This window comes from Crocuta crocuta, unplaced genomic scaffold (genome assembly GCF_008692635.1).
Source record: "Crocuta crocuta isolate KB4526 unplaced genomic scaffold, BGI_CrCroc_1.0 scaffold132, whole genome shotgun sequence".
NCBI lineage: Eukaryota > Metazoa > Chordata > Mammalia > Carnivora > Hyaenidae > Crocuta > Crocuta crocuta.
In genome coordinates this window covers 1,653,942-1,675,138 of record NW_027528611.1, presented here as the reverse complement: position 1 = coordinate 1,675,138, position 21,197 = coordinate 1,653,942, and the positions used below count along the sequence as shown (strand labels likewise).

The 21,197-nt window shown below is 48.1% G+C and overlaps 1 long non-coding RNA gene across 1 annotated transcript in view; it reads left to right on the top strand.

Moving 5' to 3' along the window:
- LOC144224060 (uncharacterized) overlaps positions 1-10,664 on the top strand; it is an 18,303-nt gene extending 7,639 nt beyond the window's left edge. The window contains exons 2-3 of the long non-coding RNA XR_013332896.1: positions 8,773-9,023; positions 10,440-10,664. This is a non-coding gene — a long non-coding RNA (uncharacterized LOC144224060). The remainder of the gene's footprint in view (positions 1-8,772; positions 9,024-10,439) is intronic.
- The last annotated feature ends 10,533 nt before the right edge of the window (positions 10,665-21,197 follow it).

The following is a 21,197-nucleotide window of genomic DNA, read 5'->3' as shown; positions in this document are numbered from 1 at the left end:
AAAGATGAGGGGTGGGGGTGGGGGTGGGGGAGAATGGTCCTCTGGGTCATATTTTGCCAGTAAATCAGCCTCCTTCCCTTGAAATGCTGGGACTTCCAAAGGGGCAGATAAATAGCTTCTTGCTCAATGCAGAGAGAGAGAGAGAGAGAGAGAGATGTGGTCCAGAAATGACACAGCTGACAGGTTGGGGTTCCTTCGTGGACTGCAGGTGTTTCTAGTGCTTGTCCTTTGCATTCATTCCGTCCCTCCCTCCCTCCCTCACTGTGGACTAAGTGCCTGGTCTGGGTGTGGGGGAGGGGGGCCCTAGGGTTACAGCTCAGTGCCTAGTGTTCAGGATATAAACAGTCCCAAACAAAGGGCAGTGGTGAACTTAGAGAAGATGGAGAGAAACAGCAGCATTAGGAGAAAACAGTGGTAGGAAAGAAAAACAGAAGAGGGGCACCGGGATGGTTCAGTAGTTAAGCGTCTGACCTTGGCTCAGGTCATGATCTCAAGGTGGCTCGTGAGTTCGAGCCCCACACTAAGCTTGTCTGCTGTCCGCCTGTCAGCGCAGAGCCTGCCTCAGATCCTCTGTCCCCTTCTCTCTGACCCTCCCCTGCTTGTGCTCTCCCAAAAATAAATAAATATTTTTTAAAAAAAGAAAAAATGGAGGAAAACAAAAGAAAAACCCTAGAGATTAGGCATTTAAGAAAAACAAACGAGAGCTTCTTTTTTTTTTTTTTTAGGTTTATTTATTTGTAGTAATCTCTATACCCAACGTGGGTCTTGAACTCATGATCCTGAGATCAAGAGTCGCATGCTTTACTGACTGAGCCAGCCAGGTGCCCCAAAAGCTTCTACGAATTTGCAGCCCAGGTAACAATAACTAGACACAGAGCACATGCAGAAGGCCGTCACCTCTAGGGCCCCACAGGTAGCAGGAGTGGACAGAGGCTGGAAGGAGAAAAATAGCTTAAGACAGCAGATCTGACTCTGGCCTAGCCAGCCTGAAGAGAGCATGTGCTAACTAACCCCTCCGTGTTTGCTAAGTTCACACTGATGTTTAATTGTTTAATAAGTTCTGTTATCCATTTGCCCATGATGGACAGGAGAGAACTTTCTAGAAAGGTGGAAATATTCTCTATTGTGAGAGAGGTGTAGTTTACAAGGGCAAATCTATTTGTCAGTATAACACAGTTAAGATGTCTGCGTTTTGGGGCATCTGGGTGGCTCAGCAGGTTAAGCGTCTAATTCTTGCTATCAGCTCAGGTCATGATCTCAAAGTTGGTGAGATGGAGCTATACACTGGGCTCGGCACTGACAGTGTGGAGCCTGGTTGGGATTCTCTTTCTCCCTCTTTCTCTGCCCTTCCCCTACTTGCATTCTCTCTGTCTTTCAAAAATAAATAAATAAGCCTTAAAAAAAAAAAAAAAAAGAGAGAGAGAGAGAGACAGGGGAGTGGGGGGCACCTGGGTGGCTCAGTCAGCTAAGCGTCCAACTTCAGCTCAGGTCATGATTTCACAGTTTGTGGGTTTGAGCCTCTCATCACAGAGCCTGGAGCCTGTTTTGAGTTCTGGGTGTCCCTCTCTCTCTGCTCCTCCCCCTCTCTCAGTCTGTCTCTCTCTCTCTCAAAAATAAATCAACATTAAAAAAAAATTTTAAAGAGAGATTTCTGTGTTTCAACATTTGTAAATTTCACTTAAAACAAGAACTATACAAACTAACCACGCAACTCTACAAAATAACCAAGTGGTTGGGGCTGGAGGTACAAGAAAGAACATAAACGATAGGTAAAGCATAAGTGGGAGTTTTGTTGACATTAAATTTGGTTTGAAATTTTTCATGATAAAAAAGGTTTGGGGTGGGGGTGCCTGAGTGTCTTAGTCAGTTGAGTGCAGGCTTTCAGCTCAGGTCATGATCTCGTGGTTGGTGGGTTCAAGCCTCATGTCAGTGCTGGCATTGCAGAGCCTGCTTGAGATTCTCTCTCCTCTCTGCCCTCCCCCATGCGCGTGCTCTCTCTCTCTCTCTCTCCTTCTCTCTTAAAATAAATAAATAACCTTAAAAGCTTTTGCTTTTTAATTGCCTGTTAAATTTCACTGTTGTCCTTAAGCAAGTCCCTTTTGGGTTATCAGGAAGGCAGTGGGGACATTATCTAATCCAGTCATCATGTTATAGATGAGGAAGTCGAGGTGCACCTTGACTTGTTCGAGGTGCTCTCAGATATCAAGCAGCAGAATTGACGCTGGAATATCAGGAGGGAGCGGCGCCCTTCTGACCTTTTCAACTGTCACCCACTTGTAGGGAGTCAGCTGGAATTCACCCCTGCCTGGNAGGTTCAGGGAGGTTATGTGGGCTGGAGGGGGTCTGGTAGCTGCAAACCACTTTGCTTTTGTTCTTGGTTGTTTTCAGTCTGAGAGGTAATCCTGAACTCGCAGAGATTCACTTAGGTCCCTTAGCTGCCACTTACAAAGGCAAAAAAGGAAACCCAGACAAGTAACGATTTCCAGTAACCAACAGCTGAAATTCCAAGAGGGCCGGAGTCCCAGCTCTGTGGCCATTAGAGGCGTGGCCTTAGGGCAGTCGCCGGCCTCTTTTGCCTTGGTTTCCCCTCATTTATAAGAAGGGAGGGAAGAAGACTTTCGAGTTCGATGACCTCACGGGGTTGTCGCGAAGATCTCAAGAGGTGTGGCTAGGAAAGCACTATGAAAAGTACAAACACCAATAACATAGAGCAGCATTGTCACAGAGAAGGAAGGGTGGGCGAGGGGAGGTAGGAAAGCAGAAAGCCTTCTGCAGGATTCTTTTTTGTTTTTTAATGTTATTTATTTATTTTGCGAGAGAAAGGGATAGAGAGTGGGGGCAGGGGGTAGAGAATCCCAAGCAGGCTCCGCTATGTCAGCACAGAGCCCCGACCCGACCGCGGGGCTCGAACTCGCGAACCGCGAGACCCTGCCATGAGCAGAAACCAAGAGTGGGATGCATGAGGGACTGAGCCACCCAGGTGCCCCTTGCAGGATTCTGAAACAAGTCCTGTGGGCTGTGCCTTGAGGAAAAGACTTTCCGAGACCGGGAGGGGACATGTATGGACGTCTTGCACCGTGACTGACACGTGTGCCTTCTCTATGATCCCTCATTTACTCCTCAAAACACCTCGCGGGGATTCAGGTACTATTATTTTGCTCATCGTACAGTCGAGGAAGGAGGCACAGAGACCCTTAACCAACCTGTCCAAGGCCAGGCAGCTGGTCCTGGGCAGAGCCAGGACCCAAAGCCAGGTGGTCCTGAGAGTCGCAGGCAAGAAGGCCACACCCTCATCTGAGGGCCCGGTGGCTGCTGAGGCTCCCGGTCACCTGGGCGGCCGACTCACCGTCAGGGGACCCAGCCTCGAGTTCCAGCTCAGCAGCTTCGGAGTCCCGTGACCCAGGCCGAGTCACACGGGTCTCCAGCTGTGCGATGGTGATAATACTCCCCGCCCCACCTACCTCACGAGAAGGAGGCGAGGATTCCATGAAATCACTGATACTGCAAGTGTTTTGAAGCAGCTGCGAAGGGCGACAGAAATGAGGACCTCCGGACGATTTTGTCAGAGACGCATTCCTGGGTTATCACAGGGAGGCCACATTCCAGCTCGCGTGTCCCCGGCCCACCCTCAGCCCCCGACTGGTGGTCAGATCCGGGGCCTGGCCACCTCTTCGAGTCCTGTTTTGGTGGAAAAGGGGAAAGAGGGGCGTCCCAGCCTAAGTATTCCCCAAACAAACGCGCGAGAGCCCTGGCTTCAGGCTCCACCCGAGGCCCGAATTTCAGGGAGGGCCCCCTTTTCCTGTTTGTCCTAAAACAAACAGGCTTTCAGCTACTCGGGCAGGATTTAACCGGCGATCGGCCCTAGAGATAAGTGGATCTCCCTCAACAAGCTCACAGGGGAGAAATTTGTACCCAAGAGCGGTTTATAACTTATATTTTTGAATCCACAGTTAGGGAGCTGCCTGTGCAGTGACTAAAGACAGTCACCCCATAAACTGTATGCTCCCTTCCATCCAGGCCTGAAATAACGGAGATGCAAGAGACCCAGAAGCAGGCATGAAATTAGTCAAATGAGCGAATAGCTTCTTCTTAGAAGACTGGAAAACTTTGGGGGCGCCTGGTGGCTCAGCGGGTTAAGCGTCTGACTTCCGCCCAGGTCATGATCTCGTGGTTCGTGGGTTTGAGCCCCGCGTCAGTCTCTCTGCAGTCAGCACAGACCCCACTTTGGATTCTGTCTCTCTTTCTCTCTGGCCCTCCCCCGCTCACTCGCTCTCTCTCAAAAATAAATATTAAAAAAAAAAAAAAAAGGACTGTAAAAATGTGAGGACAGGACCTCTTCCAGTTTCTCTGTTTTGGATCTATACCTCCCTCCCCCACCCTGCATACCTGACGCACTTGGCGCAGGACATCACACAAAAGCACAGAGAATGTTTGAGAGAGAATGCAGAGGCTTTGCAGGCTTCCTGGAGGTCAAGGCGAAGCTGTGTGTGCGGCTCTTCCACAGGGTTTGTGCCTCTCTGTGACGCACCCCCCCCTCACTGCCCACCCATTTCAGCTCTAAGCTTAGAGAGACCGTGTTTCCAAACCACAAATCAAGAAACCAGGCCTGACAGAGTATTTGAGACCAGGAATCTAGGTTCCAGAAGGATTTGTGCCCTTCGGTCTGCACTTGGATTTATAATATCCTCCTTCTGCATTTTGGCGGATTTTGCTCAACCCAATTTGCCCGTTTACAGCTTTCTTTATGGTGATTAAATTGATTCCTAAATACTCCTAGGGAGATGCCATGAACTCATCAGCAAACCATCAAGTTAACTCGCCTGGTGACTTGGTGGTCCAATTCTGAGGCTTGCCTGTGTCTCCATGTCCCTGTTCTGCTGTCCTTCCTGGAGTCCGCTAGGCCAGCTGCTGTGACTTGGAGCACAGGAATGGGGGGGGGGGGGGCGGATAACTGACTAAGGTCAAGATTCTCCCCAAGGGAGAGCCTTCAGGTGCTGGGCAGGGCAGGAGGAGCCTACATTCTAACTGCAAATCTGCTTCTAATCAATGGTGTGTCCTTGGGCAGGTTGCCTCCACTTTGCTCTGGTCTCACTTTAAATGAAGGAATGTGCTGGGGCTCTGGTGGCTCAGTTGGTTGAGTGTCCGACTTCAGCTCAGGTCATGATCTCACAGTTGGTGAACTCGAGCCCCCCATGGGGCTCTGTGCTGACAGCTCAGAGCCTGGAGCCTGTTTCGGATTCTGTGTTTCCCTCCCTCTCTGCCCCTCCCTTGCCTATGCTCTGTCTCTCTCTCTCTCTCAAAAATAAATAAACATTTTAAAAAAATCAAGGAGTGTGGTGGATGGCACAGGCCCCAAGTGTGATTGACATCTTGCAACTCAAGCACTCAGTGAGCCGTGGGATGTGAGAATTTACCCGCACACTCTGCTCTTCCTCCTGCATTTTGGGGATAAACTGTCTGGCTCCTATCTAAGGCAGACACCTTCACTGGCCTCTAGATCCCATCCTCTCCCTCCAGCAATGCTCTCTTCTGTACCATCTCTATTTCCCTGTTCGCTAAGTCATTCACAATGGCATATAAATATATTTAAATATGGTATAATTTCCCCCATCTTGAAAAGAGTCTCTCCTGGGATGCCTGGGTGGCTCAGTTGGTTGAGTGTCCAGCTCTTGATTTCAGCTCAGGTGAAACCCTCCATGCGTCATGGGTTTGAGCCCTAACTCGGGCTTGCACCAACAGTGCAGAGCCTGCTTGGAATTCTCTCTCTCCTTTCTGTCCCTCCCCTGCTCTCCCATACGTGCACACTCGCTCTCAAAATAAATACATAAACATAAAAGAGAGAGAGAGAGAGTCTCTCCTGACCCTATTTCCCCTCTAGCTTATCTCTCTCAAACTCATTTCTTTTGTTGTTGTTGTTGTTTTTAAGTTTATTTGTTTACTTTGAGAGAGAGAGCATGAGCCAGGACGGGCAGAGAGAGAAAGAATCCCAAGCAGGCTCCAACTCCCAAACCGTTAGATCATGACCTGAGCCAAAACTGAGTCAGCTGCTAACCGACTGAGCCACCCAGGCACCTCTCTCAAACTCACTTCAATCACTGCACAACTCTACCCAAACTGCCCTTTGTTGAGGTCAGCAAGCCTCCCCAACCCCCCTTGTGGTTAATCCTAAAAGTCATCTTTAGTCGCCATCTTTACTTGACTGCTCAGCAGGGATCAGCCGACCATTCCTTCTCCCTTTAATACTTGTTACTCTTGGCTTCCAAGACACTGCATTTTCTGGGTTGTTCTTTAGGGTAGGTTCGCTCCATCTCTTTCACCGCTACATGTTGGAGGGTCGTGGGGCTCAATCCTCGTATCTGCACCCAATCTCCACCAATCCATTTGGTGATCTCATTCAGTCTCATGTTAATGCCACGTGGCTGAGCTTAGGCACCTCTAAGAGCAGAACCTTAATAAAAGGTTTGCATGCAGGTCGTTTATACGGGAATGAAATTCCAGAGAGCAGAAATGAGGGACAGGGTGACGAAAACAGAGAAGAAAGGATAAACCAATTCAAGAATGCATTACTGAGCACTACTGAGTGACCACCACTATGGAATACTGATGCTATTCTCCACAGAACCTTCTAAGGAGATTCAGAACTGTCTGTGAAGGGATAAAAGGGATCTACATGTATCCATCGGCTTCTCTCCAACAAGAGCATCAACTCCCCTATCATCCCAACTCTCTGGGTTATACATATGGTGATGCGGAGTGAGTTTCCATGGTTGTCCTCAAGCTCACTTTGTACAGGGAGCAAGAGGTAAACAGAGAGGCAGGGGTGAGGCACTGTCAGTTTGTACTCATTGCAAATCTGGCCAATACCAGCTGCATGACGTCAGGCTGGGGGAAGAAGCCAGGGCCCAGAGAATTTTAAGTATCTGATGCGTCATCTATACCTGGACAGCTCTCACGTTTATATCTCTAGCCCGGACCTCCCCCTTAAACTCCAGACTCATGTATCCACTGCTTACTCCATGCTTCCCCTTGATTGTCTCCTCAAAACCTGCTCCATTTCTAGTCTTCCCCATCCTCAATATGTCAACTCACAGATATTCCTTCCTTCCAGGGCAAAGATCTTGGAGACATCTTGGAGTCAGTTCTACATACAATCCATCAGTACATTGTGTTGGCTTTACCTTCAAAATACATCCAAAGTCTGACCACTTCTTTTTTAGTTATTTATTTATTTTAATGTTTATTTATTGTTGAGAGAGACAGAGAGTGGGGGAGGAGGGGCAGAGAGAGAGGGTGACACAAAATCCAAAGCAGGCTCCCAGCATGGAGCTCAAACTCATGAACCACGAGTCGAAGTTGGATGCTTAACCAACTGAGCCACCTCGGGGCCCCCAGACTCTGACCACTTCTAATCTCTACTCCTTGTCCGAGCCCCACCACGAGTCCAGGACTGGACTGCCACAGCTATCTGCTAATCAGTCTCCCTGATTACTCACTTATCTGCTCATGGTCTATTCTCCACGTCAGCAAGTGAATCTTTTAAAATGCAAGTCAAATAATGTCATTTCTGGGCATTTCCTTTCCCCTTCCCTGCTTGATAGTTCTCCTTCACACTTATCACTGTCTGACATAATATATACACTTCATGTATTTTCGTATTTGCTTTGTCTATTGAGTCTCTTTCTCCTGGAATAACAGCAAGAATTTTTGTCTGCTGTATCCCCAGTACCTAGAACAGTGCCTGGTGCCCGGGGGGGNNNNTATTTCCTGACTAGAGACCATCTAGTTCAAGTCCATGCACTTTACAGATGAGAAAACTGTAGCCCAGAGACATGACCATGTTAATTATACTGCTCACCTGTTTTGTTTTTGTTTTTGTTTTGTTTTGCGAGGCTTTCTTGATACCTCTACTGGTGTTCTGAATAACTGGTCTCCATTTTCAGCAACATTAATTGTTAGCTATTATTATGGATGTTGGCCCTCTCGCCAGTCTGAAGAGGAGCTGGTAGTCAGGTTCAAAGGTTCCTCCACAAAATCACTAGAGAACAATTCCAAGGCCTTGGAAGCTTAAGTAATCCTAGATCATACAGTATAAAGGGAGCAAGCAACATCGGAGGGACTTCAAGGTGAGGAAAGTCTCCGGGGTGTTTCAGGAAGTGCAACATTGAGATCCCTGAAGGAGAAAGTGAGTGTTTCAGGTGGAGGAGCAGCGAGAGTAAGGAGACAAAATTACTCATCCCGAGGTGCCTGGGTGGCTCAGTCAGTTAAGCATCCGGATTCAGCTCAAGTCATGATCTCACAGTTCGTGAGTTAGAGCCCCGCATCGGGCTCCGTGCTGACAGCTCAGAGCCTGGAGCCTGCCTCAGATTCTGTGTCTCCCTCTCTCTCTCTTCCCCTTCTCTGCTCATGCTCTCTCTCTGTCTCTCAAAAATAAATAAAAATGTAAAAAAAATAGATAAATAAACACTAAAAATTTTTAAACATTACTAATTCCTAATATACAGCATTCTCTGCCCCTCATTTCAGCAGAGTAGAATGGCAAGTGTGTATGATTTTGGGTTTGACCTGGGGGGTTAGTTCTACTCAGCTATGTTCTAGCTGTGTGACTTGGGCAAGTTACTTAATCTCTCTGAACCAAGGTTCTCCATGAGGAAGATGATACCTACCCCCACTGAGATGGGAGTATTACATGAAAGAACATTAAAAAGCACTTAGCAGAGAGACATAGACAACCGATAAGTAGTATTAAAGTTATCACTATGATTCTTTGACCAGAATCGTAAGAATATGTGTCTGGACCAATCAGGAATAAAGTGGTGACCGGCATAGAGAGCTGTCGTGAGGAATGTGAAGATTCAGGGGCCAGATAATGGAGGACTTGGCACAAGTTGGAGTCTTGGCACTGTGAGGTCACTAGCAGATCCTGACCAGGGAACATACAACACTCGGTGCCTGTGATGAAGAAAACCTGGCATCCAGAAGACCAGCAGGAAGGAGCCGCCTTCCGTCACCTAGCCTCGCCGCAGGTATGTGTACACCTTCCGTCATGGCTCTTTCCTCATGCCATTGCAGTGACCTGTTTCAGGTCTCTGTGTCTCCTAGAAGGTCAGGACAAAGTCATCTCTACCCTCAGAGCTTGGCACACAGGGCCTGGCACATAGTAGGGCTCTGTGAGAATTTGTTCTAGTCTTAACAATCTAGACGGACTGCTCTGGTGATAATTCCAGTGTGTGATGATGGAAGCCTGGGAAGGGAGAGTGGCGGTGAGAATGGACAGGGTCAAATCATAGAAACCTGGGGAGAGACAGCAATTGCTGCAATTCTTTTAATTTTATTTTTATTTTTTAATAGTTTTTCTTGATTTTGAATTTTTTTTTAAATATTTTTTATTTATTTCTAGGAGAGAGAGAGAGAGAGCATGAGCAGAGGAGGGTCAGAGAGAGAGGGAGTCACAGACTGAAACAGGCTCCAGGCTCTGAGCTGGCAGTCAGCACAGAGCCCGATGCGGGGCTCGAACCCACGAACCGCGAGATCATGACCTAAGCGAAAGTCGGACGCTCAACCGACTAAGCCACCCAGGTGCCCCTTGATTTTTAATTTTTAATTAATTAATTTTTTGAGAGAGAGAGAGCTAGCACAAGCAAGGGAGGGGCAGGGAGAGGGAGACACAGAATCTGAAGCAGCTTCGAGGCTCTGAGCCGTAAGCACAGAGCCCGACGCGGGCCTCGACCCCACGAACTGTGAGATCATGACTGGAGCCGAAGTCAGATGTTTAATCGACTGACACACCCAGGTGCACCGTTGTTCTTTTTACACAGAAAATCAAGAAGACGTGCATTCAGGCTAAGAGGTCATTTGTTTTTTTAAATATTTTTTTAAATGTTTATTTTATTTTTCAGAGAGGGAGCAAGATGGGGTGGGGGTGAGAGGGAGACAGAATCCCAAGCAGGCTCGATGCTGACAGCACAGGGCCCGATGCGTGGCTCACGCTCATGAACTGTGAGATCATGACCTGAGCCCAAGTCAACTGAGCCACCCAGGCGCCTCGGAGCTAAGAAGGGCATTTAGAAGGTAAACCCGAGTTCTACCACCCAGTAGCTGGTTGATCCTGGATATGTCATTTGCCCTCTCTGAGGCTCATTTTATCTAGAAAATGAGGTTAATGCCAGCCCCAGCTGCCAGCACCATAAGAATCCAAAGATGGCGGATCTCTAAATGATTTGTAAACTGTCAAGTGTTTTTAAAAGGTAAAGTGATGTTAGTAATATGCTTATGACTAATTCCTCCATTCTATTCTATTCAATTCTTCATTTAAAATTATGAGGGGACTGTCTTTGAAGGTTCAAGCTAAGTCCCTTCACAAACACAGAAGCAAAGACGTCAGGTGTTGAGGTTTTCTGGCTTCAGGTAAAGTGAAGGGTGGGTGTGTGGTTGGTCCACAGCTCCCAGGCAATGACAATGACAACAGAGAATAGCAGGAAAGAATGACAGCCAGTCATCCTTCAGCCCCGAGGTGAAGAAGTTCCCACCTCTCAGAGATCTCCCCTTGCTGCTTCAAGAAGCTACGCCTGCTGCTCCACTCCTCCACCAGGGACTGAAACAGAAGATTGCCCATCCGAATATTAAATGATAAATTACCATGATCGGAACTAGAGCAAAGAAGGACATCCATTTGGTTTTAAGAGTTTATTTTTAAGTAATCTCTATACCCAACGTGGGGCTTGAACTCACTACCCTGAAATCAGGAGTCATATGCTCCATGAACTGACCCAGCCAGGAGCCCCAAGGAAGGCATTCTTTTNCATGAGATCATGACCTGAGCCGAAGTCGGACGCTTAACCGACTGAGCCACCCAGGTGCCCCGGAAGGCATTCTTTTAAAGCCCTCAGTGGCACCAGAAGACAGGTCATACTAGACTGAAGGAATTTTGGCATACGTTAAAATTAAATTGTCAGGGGCACCTGGGTGGCTCAGTCGGTTAAGCGTCCGACTTCGGCTCAGGTCGTGATCTCACGGTTTGTGGTTTCGAGCCCTGTGTCGGGCTCTGTGCTGACAGCTAGCTCAGAGCCTGGAGCCTGCTTTGGATTCTGTGTGTGTGTGTGTGTCTCTCTCTGACCCTCCCCTGCTCACGCTGCCTCTCTCTCTCTCAGAAATAAATAAAACATTAAAAAAATTTTTTTAAATTAAATTCTCAGGTCCCACCCCAAACTTCCTGAATCCCAATCTGCATTTATTTCTTTTTAATTTTTGTTTTATTTTTGAGAGAGAGAGAGAGAGAGAGAACATGAGCAGGGGAGGAGCAGAGAGAGAGGGAGACACAGAATCTGAAGTAGGCTCCAGGCTCTGAGACGTGGGGCTCGAACTCACAAACTGTGAGATCATGACCTAAGCCTAAGTCAGTCATTCACCCTGACTTAGTTACCCAGGCGCCCCCCAATCTGCATTTAACAAGATTCCCAGGTGATTCCTATGTAGCTTGCAATTGTAAAGTATCTGTGAACGGGAGGGTCAAAGGCAAGGAAAAGTAGGAGTTACAAAGGCAAAGATTCAGGCCCACCCGACATTTTTCTAGTTGAAAAGTAAACACCTGGCATTTTCATTTGATACACAAATCAAAACGTCAGATGAGGGCCCACTTCTGGGTTCTGATAAAGGAACCTGGGTCATAATCAGATAGCCCTGTCCTGAAACAGGCCAGCCAGCCAGGGGGCCTTTTCCAACAACTCTCTCATCTCCATCCCTCCTCAATCCCAGAATTTCTACCTGTGTCACATCAGTTGGCTCTGCTATTCGTCTAGCATCCATTTCTTAATTTCACACTACCAGTGGGTTCAGTTCCCTGCGGGCAGCCAAGGTCTGCAACTGAAAACAAACATGTAAGGATCAGTGGCCTGGGTGCCATGAGCTTANACCATAAACAAAACACACACACACACACACACACACACACACACACACAGGAAAAACAGGAAGCAGAGTACACGTGGTGGACGGATTAGGGAACGGCTACGCGAATTAGGCATATGTATACACTGTATGTATATATTCAACACAGTGCTATGCGGCACGTAGATTGTGGGTAGTAATCTGGAAAGTACTAATCATATATATTCTGGGACCATCAGAGTCCCAGCAGGAAACAGATGGCACGATCAAAATTGGGAACTTTGAAGAGAGTTTAATAAAGGCACTATGTGCAAAGGTGTGAGCAGCATTTGGAAAAGCAAGAGCGAGGAGGGCTGCTTCCACTTGCACGCTGGGCCTGAAGGGGAAAGTGGGGCCCTATCGGAACACGGAGAGAGAACCACACGGAGTAGTTCTCCCCCATTCATTCACTCTCTCTCTCTCAAAATAAACAAATAAACACTTAAAAAAAATGTTTAAGGGGGCCCCTGGGTGGCTCAGTTAGTTGAGCATCTTGACTTCAGCTCAGGTCATGATCTCACAGTTTTTGAGTTCGAGCCCCGCATTGGGCTGGCTACTGTCAGCACAGAGCCCGCTTCGGATCCTCTGTTGGCCACCCCCCGCCCCCCTCACCGCCCTTTCCCTGCTTGCACTCTCTCTCTCAAAAATAAATAAATCTTTAAAAATAAATGAGTAAAAGTTAAAAAAAAAAAAAGTATAGATACTTATGAAAAGAGATCGAAGGGAAATCTATCCAAAAGGCAGTTGTTCTTGTAGGAAGGCGCTGGGGACTGGACTGGGGATTTTGGTGCGATGCAGGGTTGTTGACTTTCAATTATTGATAATGTGGTCACACAACTTTTCTAATAAAGCACAATCAATGAAGTGAGCTGAGGAAAAGCAGGGGAGGGGCGGAGCAGGCCGTTCCTTGAGGCACCTTCTGGTACCCTTCTGATCGCTTCATTGTTCAAAAGGGAGAAATGACTTGTTCAAAGTCATAAAGCAGGTTAGTGGCAAGCTGGGAGGAAATTTGGATTCCGCTCTCCCCAAACCCACACAGTTTTCCAAACGGTCCTTACCTCTCCATTCATCCCCCCGCTCCCCTCCCCAGCCTCCCCCCCTTTTCCCTCTCCCCTTCTCTTCTGGAGCTACTCCTACTTGAAGCCGCTAAACAGCCTCACACCCTTAATCTCACTGTCTGAATGATAAATCCTGCAGCTCATTCCATTCAAGCCCTTCACACTCCCCTTTGAGTAGCTGGGTGGTCTCTTCCGCCGAGGCAGGGGCGGCTTGCCCTTCCTTCCACTTAGCATTCCCCCAGGAGTCGAGGACTTCCCGGGAGCCAGGCATTCGCCTCCAGAACAATATCCAGATACGACACGGCCCTCCCAACCCCCTTTCAGGGCCAGACCATAAAATAAAGCCGCGTGGGCCTTGCACCCCTGGACAGAATCCTTTGTCTGGGTTGGAAACAGCCTAAAAAGATGAAAGAGGCTTCCACTCTGACCTCTTCACCTCTTGTTATCTTGGGCTCACTCCTTTTAGACTCTCTGAAGCAGACGGCAGCATTTTCCCATGGTCGCTGGGGTTAACAACGTCTTAGCAGCTAGCGGAGAGAGGAATGTGAGGAATGTACCTGCCTAAGGGGCGATTATTTTCATCAAGGACAGGCTGAAATGGATAATGAGGTCAAAAACAAACGCCATCTCTTTCTCAAAGGACTCTGTAAAGAGAAGCTATTAGATATAGTTCATTAGTTAGGGGGGTGGGGGGGGTGGTTAGAGAGCTACTTTTTAGACCTGCTGCTTGAAGAGAGAGGAAGGCATTTTGCCAAGTTGAGATTCTTTCCAAGTCAGCGGGGGGCTAAGTTTAGACGCAGATTCAAGCCTTTATGCATCCGCGTTTGCGTTTCATTCAGGTACAGGCAACAAGTGATATCCTGGACTCAGGGGAAAGATTTGCAAAAGCGAATGTATCATAACGATACAAGTGGGGTCCACGGTAAAACAAACAAACCCCCAAACACACACAAAAAAACAAAAACCAAAAACCAAATCCCCACCTCCCCTATCCTATTTGGAAAACCAATGAGCCAGGCTTTACGTATAAAAATATATTTACCATGTGTTAGCGTCCTTTCACAACATCCCCCTCTCCATGACCATCAGCCTCACCTAAATTCAGGCCCTAACTCCCCACCCTGCACCCCCAGACTTGATCATGACTTGTCAACTGGAGCCTTCTCAAACCCTTTCCCTTCCGACCCATCCTGCATTCAACAGGCTCTTCTTAAGCTGAACCCTCAAACACTTTTCGCTGCTCACCAAGGTGGAATGTGAAAAGTTTCCGGTGGAAGACCGTCTCCCTTCCCTTTTTCTTATCACCATAAAATCAAGTTTAAGCTCCAGATGGCAGCTAAAGCTCTCTAAAATCGGAGCCTAATTAACTTTCAATTTGTAACACACACNCCCACGCATATATTTAAAGGACCACTTTCCAGTAATAGTCCTATCTTTGTGAACGTGAACTCAGGGCAAATGCCTGGGGCAGCAGCGGTGTGTACAATAAAGTCTTCTCGGTACGTTTCAGTTCTTCTTTGGGGTTAATTTTCTCATGGAAAAAAAAAACACAACAAACGGAACTTCAGGCTTGGTTCAATGCATACACCATCATTTGCTGGAACACTGTGGGGAGGCAAAGGCCAAGGCCAAATGGGTGACCTCCCAGAGTGCCCCGTCGGACAGGAGGGGGCCTGGACATGACCATACNACAAAAAAAAAAAAAAAAAAAAAAAAAAAAAAAAGGAACAGAAGCAATTGGGAAAAGAACAGCACAGGCGCTTTTTAACCTGGGGCAGTATCTTCCCGGCTCCCTAAGCCTGTTTTCTCACCTATAAAAGGTGTTAAGACTTACCTCTTAGGGTTGTTGTGTTTAAAATGGGAGATGTGAGTAAAGCACTTAGCAGACTGCCTGGCACAGAGTAAGTTCTATGTTAGGTCTGATGGTGATGATTATGATGATATAGACTGACACCCTCAAAAGTTCTTCATTGCATAAAAAAACAAGGCTGCTCTCTGTGGAACATGCTGGACTCCAAGGTCCCTGATCAGGCTGTGCTCACTCAGGCTTTGTACCTTTGCCCCAGCTCCTCTCTGGGTTTGGAATGTACTCTCTCCACCTCCTATCTCTGTTCAAAGGACACCTTCCCAGACCAGTCCCTCACTCCCAGCCTAGCAGAATGAATTCTTCCCTCCATTAAGGGACCATAGCTCTGATGGCATGCCTCACACTGTAGAAAAATGGCTTGCGTATATGTTGGTCTCCAGAGTTAGAACATTAACTTCTTTTTTTAAAAATTTTTAATGTTTTATTTATTTTTGAGAGAGATAGAGACAGCGTGAGCAGGGGAGGGTCAGAGAGAGAGAGAGACACAGAATCTGAAACAGGCTCCAGGCTCTGAGCTGGCTGTCAACACAGAGCCCGACGCCGGGCTCGAACCCACGAACCATGAGATCATGACCTGAGCCAAAGTCGGACGCTGTACCGACTGAGCCACCCAGGCACCCCAGAATATTAACTTCTAACCCCACTATTAGCTGTGGAATTCTCAGTGTCCAACGCAGCCCCATATCTAATTTGCCCATTGGGGTGTTCAGTAAGTACCCGCAGAAGGAATGCACAAAGAATAAACAAAGAAATGGCCTTACCTGCATGGTTTCACGCCAAATCCCACCCACCTAGCCTCTCCAGCGTCAGACCCCTGCTGACACCTGTCTGAGAGTCGCTACTCCCAGAGGCTCCCTGGAACCTACCAGGGTATTATTGCATTTTCAGCTGTGGCCTTCCCCCACCTGGAGTGACCTGCTGACCAGCTGGAGATGCCTCAGGGAGCGTGACTCAGGGTGGCCAAAAGATAGTTTACTCCCCAAACTACAGAATTCAGTTACCGGAGACTGCCTAAACTGCTGCTTTAGGAAATGTATGCAAATTGATCTGTGTAATGTAGTTTATCAACACTGACAATTTGGTGGGCTTGCATTCTTTTTAGTTCCTAGGAAGCTCAGAGGAACAAAACGGTAACTGATTACTTTCTACTTTTGTCCAGTAGTCATGAAAGACACTTCTCCTTAATTCCAAGTATTCATCAAATTCAAAGGTACATAGAAGTCTGTGGTCTTGGAGTAAGACAAAGATATTGGGTCCTCACAGGAATAAGGCCAGTGACCTCCATCTCTTTACCACCTGTTATGTCCTAGTGAACTTAATGGGCCACAGCCAGAGCTTCAGGGCTGCTGGAGACGTAATGCAAGGTGGTATCACTGGGGAGGTAATATAAGAAATGAAGCCTGGTCTCCAGTTAGATTTCAGTCACTATAGGAATTTACCACTTATTTTTTAATGTTTATTTATTTTTGAAGGAGAGAGAGAGAGAGACAGAGTGTGCGTGGGGGAGGGGCGGAAGGGGGGTACCCCAAACTCGAAGCCGGCTCCAGGCTCCAAGCTGTCAGCACAGAGCCAGATGTGGGGCTTGAACTCACGAGCCAGGAGATCATGTCCTGAGCTGAAGTCGGACGCTTGCCAACTGAACCATCCAAGCGCCCCAGGAACTTACCACTTATAAACTATGGGAATATGCAAGTATGGAAATTTCTGAGCCTTGGCTTTCTTCATGTACATAATGAGGATGATAACTTACATCAGAAGACAGAGATAGGAGGATTAAACGTGACAGTGAGTGTTAAATCACGTAGTGAGTGATTCCTTAATAAAAGGCAGTGGAAAGCTACAGACATATAAGCTTGAGTAATAGTGGACCAGTAAACAAGCAGAAATTAGGGAATGTGTACCTGCGTGGGTTGGGAAGGGAAGGGAAAGGGGAAGAAGGCTGTTCTAGGGTAAATGTTGGTGTCTGACACAAGGGCGGGGGAAGGGACTGAAGTGAACAGGTGGGTATCAAAGGTAATGAAATCGTCTATCCCAAAGTCTGGGCGTTAGCTGGTCATCTGGTCCCCCCGCCCCCTTCCTCGGCATGTATCCTGTCTTGTCCTGGGCCCTGGGCTCTGGTCCACTAGATCCACTAGGGTCCCTCAGGGAGCCTAGGTGAGTCGCTCAGTTATGATTTCACATCTTAAGTTCTTTTTTTTTAATGTTTATTTATTTATTTATTTTGAGAGATAGCGCATGTGCATGCACACACACAAGTTGGGGAGGGGCAGAGAGAGAGGGAGAGAGAATCCCAAATCTGACAGGGCAGAGCCCAACTCGGGGCTCTATCTCATGAACGGTGAGGTCATGACCTGAACCGAAATCAAGAGTCGTACTCTTGACTGGCTGAGCCACCGCCGTGCCCCTTACATTTAAGTAAGTTCTTTTTTTTTTTTTAAGATTTTTATTTATTTCTAGGAGAGAGAGAGACAGCGTGAGCAGGGGAGGGTCAGAGAGAGAGGGAGATACAGACTCCGAAATAGGCTCCAGGCTCTGAGCTGGCAGTCAGCACAGAGCCCGACGCGGGGCTCGAACCCACGAACCGCGAGATCATGACCTAAGCGAAAGTCGGACGCTTAACCGACTAAGCCACCCAGGCGCCCCATTTAAGTAAGTTCTTGAGGGAAATCTTGGACATCATTAAATCCCACCACACTATTTTATCAGTGAGGGAACCAAGGCCCAAGGTCACCATTCTAGTCCTGCCTATGCCACTCACAGGCCGTGAGGCCTTTGGGCAAGTCCCTTTCTGAGCCTGCAGTTTCCTCCTCTGTTAAGATGAGGGGTCTGCAGTATTTAGAGATCTAAGTTCCCTGCAACTGACTTTTGCTGTTTTAAAATAATGGTTCTTTCTACCACTCTCAAGTTTAGACGTTAGATTCCTCATTCTCCGATCGCCCTCCCCCCACCCTGCAAAACACACAAAAGTCAAGAAAAGACATAAGACACGCTTGGATACCTTTTGAGCTCCCTTCATTTTAACCGAGGGCTAGATGTCACCAAGGGTGAGGACAAGGAGAGAGTGGTCACATAAAATTAAGTGCTGGAGGCTGAGGGCTCCTGGGCACTCACCCGGTGTGCCCAGCCCCCACGATCCCTCCCCTGAAGGGCTAAGAGCTGGCAGCGCAGCGGGAGAAAAATGAGGCCAGCGAGCACCCTTACATGGCCATCCCCAAGGCTGCCTGGAATCCCCGGGATTACGCAGACTTCTGGAGGCTTGGAGCAGGTGCCCGTCACCTGTTGCGGCCACAAGTGTGCCTGGGCTTCGGCGGCCTCCGTCTTGTGACCGAGGGATTTTTACGTGGAAGCTCTGAGCTCACAAAAAAAGAAAATGTCTCCCTGATGTCACACAGTTGCTGCCAATTCATCAGCTCGAGCTAAAGGTCAGGGAGGGGGAAGCCACGGCTCCAGGGTCCTGCGGCTGCTCCCTCAGATGGGGCTTCCCTTCCAGCAGGCTCCCCGCCAGCCACCCAGGCTGGGCCAGCGGGGGAAGCCAAGCCGAGAGCGGCTTGCATTTCCAGGGCGCGCACAGAGGCGGTCCTTACACCGCTGAGCCGGCTCCTGCCCTTTGCAGACGTTAACCAGTTCCCCCTCCCAGCCCTGTCCTGACACCGCTCTCTTCTGCAGTCAGCACACACCTTGAACCTTGACGCAGTGCTGTCTGTCCTCAGGGTCCTTCCCTGGGATCGCTTCAAGAGTAAAACCAAAGCGCACAGAGCTTCTTTGGGTATTGTAAGAACTAAATGCAGTGTTCAAAGAGCAAAGAAGAGGAGCCCCCCCCCCCTTAGGATGGCGGCAAGCTGCTTCCATAGAGTCCCAGGAGTGGCATATTTGCAAGTTATTTGACCTCTCTGTGCCTGCTTCCTCCTGACCTGGAAAATAAGAATCCTTAACTCATAGCGCTTTCCCGAGAGTTCAATATGAAGCTCCTGTCCAGAGCCTGGCATGTTGTAAGTGCTCAATAAATGTCAGCTTGGAACGAACACACACAGCTGTAACTGGACAAGATATTTAATCCCTGAGTCTTCGTTTCCTCATCCGATGGGGATGCAGCATATGTAACTGACAGGGTCACAGTGAGGATTCAGTGAAGACAAATATAAAGCAATTAACACAGCCCCCAGCCCTGGAAAACTAAATGGTGGCTGCTGCGACCGTTCTGTCCGACAATCAAACTGTGATCTGTAGGGGAGGCCTGTTGTATTAGCACCTCAAAACCTGACACAGTCCTTGGGCCCCCACAAATCATAATCCAGAGTTAAAAATAGGACACATAAAAAAATATGTATTTGGGGCGCCTGGTGGCTCAGTCGGTTGAACACCAGACTCTTGGTTTCGGCTCGGGTCATGATCTCACGGCTCGTGGGATGGAGCCCTGTGTAGGGCTCTGTGCTGACAGTGCTGAGCCTGCTTGAGAATCTCTCTTCCCCTCTCTCTGCCCCTCCCCCACCTGCTTGCATGTGCATGCTCGCTCTCTCTCAAGAGTAAAGAGACGGAAACTTAAAAAAAAGTCACGTAGGCTTTAAAAATAGAAATAAAACTATTAAAAAAATAAGTAATAAATTTNCTCTGTGCTGACAGTGCTGAGCCTGCTTGAGAATCTCTCTTCCCCTCTCTCTGCCCCTCCCCCACCTGCTTGCATGTGCATGCTCTCTCTCTCTCAAGAGTAAAGAGACGGAAACTTAAAAAAAAAAAGTCACGTAGGCTTTAAAAATAGAAATAAAACTATTTAAAAAATAAGTAATAAATTAAAAAAAACATGTATATGGTTCAAACATGGGCACAGAAAAAAATTCAACAGTTGGGAAAACTGTTTTCATTTGTGGCCTGAGTTTCCAGGAGAAGAGACGGATGATAAAATTTAATGGTCCAAAGAGAGGATTCAGTAGGTGGACCCAAGGGGACACTAGATGCAGAGTGAAATGACATCGAGGAGGAGGCTAAAGTATTACCAAGTAATAAGAGAGCAGTGGACTTCTCTAGAATTGAAAGGGACTACAGGCTGGGTTCTCTACTTCAAATGTAAAGAGCAGACCTGGAACGATAATGACAACAGCCACCTCCTGCTCAGAGTGGCTCACGTGCTGCTGACTGTGGTTCTCGATCTCCGGCACTAAACTGAGACTTCTGTGTCAGTGACTGACGGAAGGCTGCCTCCTCCTATCCACTCTGCTGCCAACCCTGTCTCTCCTTCCTCCCTGGTCTCTCCCATCCTTCACTTCTCCTGGCACAGGAATATTCTAGATGAGGCTTTTCTTCTGGGCTCCTCGTTCGCTCTCGGTAGGCTCTCACAGGGACCCAAAGAGGGGAGCCCTGGTAGCCTCTTCCCATAGTCCTTCCTCTTACCCTGAAGACAAAGGTGTTCAAGGCTCTTCACTTCATAGTTCCATGAATAAATATTAAAATATTAATATTTTAATGACAAGCCCAAGAGAGTCGACCTAAATATATCACATTCTGTGAACATTCCTTGAGCCTTTTCCCAATTACCAGGCACTACTCTAGACCCTTCCATTTTCTTACAACTACCCTAGCGGCTTCCCAGAGGCTTCAGGTGTAAACCTAGCATCACAGGGCATTGACCCTCCACATCCTCCTGCCCTTCAAATCCGGGCGATGACCAAGGGTCGTGAGATTTTTCTTCGGTCCCCCACGCGTGTTTCGCCCTTGCTGTTTCCACTGGCCACCTCCCCTCGGCCGTTCCAGCCTGTCATTTGTACCTTATTCATGGATGCCCCTGCCTCCAGAGCCTTAACCTTCCTCTAACCTATTCTGTACAATCACATCTTCCCCAAACGCCTCCTTCATCACGTCATCCAAACCCCCGACTCCAAATCCTTCAATGGTGTCCCCCCCACCCCCAGATTTCATTGTGTTCTTTGTAACCCTGCTGTAACTCTCCGGAGTGGGATGTATTCAGAGAGCCCTCCCTTACCATGACAGGGGTTTCGGGGAAGGCAGAAGGGGGTGTCAGTCTCGGTCGGTCGGACCAGAGGGCCATGCGCCCAGGAGGGCTTAGCGCAATGTGGCTGGGGCAAAAATCTGATTCATAGTCAATGAGGGCAGCCAAATTCCTATCTGGGAAATCAGGGCAGTCTGAAGGGTGAGGCCAAGCCGTAAACAGAATGAGTAATGAGGTCAGAAGCTGGTGGGGACCAGAATCATGTCTAGATGCAGTTCAAGGAAACGGAAATGGTACAGGACTGAGGCTGTGAATTGAATTATAAGAAGGTATGCTGCTCTACATGGGGATGGGGGTGGGAGGAATGGCCCTCGAAATCTCCCTTCCCTCTGGCTCTGCTTTTTGGGCT